The sequence below is a fragment of the Seriola aureovittata genome, chromosome 19 (genome assembly GCF_021018895.1).
Source record: "Seriola aureovittata isolate HTS-2021-v1 ecotype China chromosome 19, ASM2101889v1, whole genome shotgun sequence".
NCBI lineage: Eukaryota > Metazoa > Chordata > Actinopteri > Carangiformes > Carangidae > Seriola > Seriola aureovittata.
In genome coordinates, this window is record NC_079382.1 from 8,606,061 (window position 1) to 8,608,775 (window position 2,715).

Here is a 2,715-nt window from a genome sequence, read left to right on the forward strand (position 1 = left end):
TGTTTAATTCTGAGCTTTTCAGTCAGTGCACACACTGGGTGGGAGTTTTTTTTTTTTTTTTTTTTCCAGCGCTTCATGTAGGTGGGAGTCAATCTGCTTTTCTGAAGCTTCTATTCCAATCCATTTAATATCAGGGAGGGCACGGAAAATGTGACACGGTGTTACTTCTAAAATTAAGGCAGCCTATTATAATGGTGGTATGAAATGCAACACAGTATCTGCACACAGGCACAAATGTACATAAGTGCGTATTAATATTTATCTGGGTGTGCAAGCGAGTGCTGGCCTTTTATCGGCATGTATATGTTTTCTAACATCATAAGCCTCCTCGTCTCTACCCTCTGGCCCCTGTGTATGTGTGCACATAGTCTACTGGGATCCTACAGAGTCAACAGAGCCAGACAGACCTCCACGCTGTGTGTCTGTCTGCCCACTAATCCTCACCCCCCCCCAACACCGAGTTAGATATCAAGCAAATGAAATGAACACACATCCCCAGTCGATGGGCTTCCATTTGAAAGCACGAGGTATTAATGCGAGGCCCTTCTGCACTCCTCCCACACTCCGAGGCTGAGGAGAGAGAGAAAAGAAAAAAAAAAAAATGACAAGGCGGATCTCCCATGGGGTGCTACTCAAATGATAGATTTGTCGTGAAAGGCAGAAGCATAAGGATACATTTCGTCACCAAAGAAATGTGTCAAAGTGCTTTACACCCCAAATATGTTCCCTGCTGTTTCTTAAATAATAGAAGACCTCCGTAAGGCTTGAATTCCCTCATGATAATGAGGCATGAAAGAATACTCGAAAGCAATTATTTAGTAATGGCATTAGATTCACATTTACTAGAAAAGTATAAAATATCTTCTTTTTTTTGCCAGTAGCCTACAGCAACACTGCATTTAACCATTGAATTCAATTTAAATTAACATATGATTATAATAAACATGCTTTTTTTCAAATATGGCATGTTCATGACTGAAAATCAACACCAACCAAACCCCAAAATGCAGGCAGAGATGAATCGTGGCAGGTAATCTACTACCTGCGAGTCGGATTCTATAATTCCCAGAAGAATTATTGTTATTGTCAACAAACCCCCGTGACGATACTCTCCTACCCTGTCATGTGTGTTTTCATGCTTAAAGGTTCATTTGCGTAATTTTGCTCGGCGCTGGAGCTCTGACGGCTTCAAGCTGACACAACGGGAACTGACACAGCCGATGTATGTTTCACGCTCAATAATAACGCTCCCAGTGCCTTCTATAACTGTGAGGTGGCTCTGTTGCTCACTACGACCTCCAGGAAATCAGTGAGCAATATTTATGATCCTCACTGGTCCAGGCAGTTTGCTTGTTAATTTATTTGGTCTAGAGGTACAAACAAGTCAAATCCATCCTTTTAGCCTGAGGCTGTTATTGTAGGTCTGCGATGGTGAAGCTCGGTGTCTTTCCTCTGCAGCACGCGCTCAAGCAAAAATGCATCAGTTGTGTCTCTTGTGTATTCTGGCATGTTGTGTGGGACATACAGCCTCCCAGAGAAGCTCACAGCAGCTGTTCATATTTTATGGTGAAGGAGCTTGTGGGCACGACACTTATGCAAACAACAGCTCGCACACTGGCTACGTGAAGGCTTTTACGTAGCCAGGGGGAAGGGCCTCCTGCCAAGAAGATGGCAACGTTAAGGACTCTTTTCAGTGCGACAGCGATAGTACACATCTACTCGGCGGCAGTTTGGTCTTTATCTTGCTCTGTGATTTATCACTATCAGCGTTTTTATGGATTTTCTAGGGTCCATGCTCAGTAGTGGCACTGCAGACATTAAGCTGAGCTGGTGTTGTATAGAATAAGGTTTTGTCCATCGTAGCTCTAGCTGTATGATCACGGGCCATCAGTTTGTGGATGCGGAGTGGGTTCGCTGAGCAAGTATACGCTTCTGCAGTGTTGAGCCTGTGATGGCAGGACAAAAGTTAGTTTTGTTTTTGTTTGGTCATTGATATTTCTTGCCACACGCACATATACAACACATGGCTTGTGGCTGCCAGAGTATACAGTATGCACTTACACCACACACACACACACATTAATACACCACACTAATAATTTTCCCGTTTTAAAATGGTGTTTTTAAAACGAAAACAATCTCCAATCAGAAGACTGCTTCATATCAGAAATAATCTCCATCCATACTAACACGCCTGCAAACGCATATCACATGACCTTTCACGTACACTGGGCATGTGCAAGCTGGTGTAAACAGAAGGCAGATGTCACATAGTTGCAGTAGATTCCACGAACGAAAGCATCAAAGTCACCTCGACACACGCCCCTCCTCTTTGCCCGTTTCTGGACTGGCCTGGAGTTCGGTGGAGTCAGGTACCAGCAAGATGGCAGCGACGGAACGGCCCGCTCTGAGCTTCTAAACCGCTCCTCAGAAACCTATGGGTGACATCACGCAGGCTACGTCCAACTTTACTTACGGTCTATGGTCGTGACTGATGAGACCGAATCTGAAGCGAACATGGGTGTCTGTATGCCTGCCTGTCCAGACTAAAACTAAAACATCCCTGGAGCTTTCAAACTAAAACGGGGCCAGCAACGTTTTCAAAAGTCTCCATTTTAGGGGCTAGAGTAGTGTGGATGTCAGGTGTAAGCGTAGGGAAAGTAATGTGTTTTAAAGCTAAAAGGTATTGTTGATGTAGCCTCAATGTACTTTACA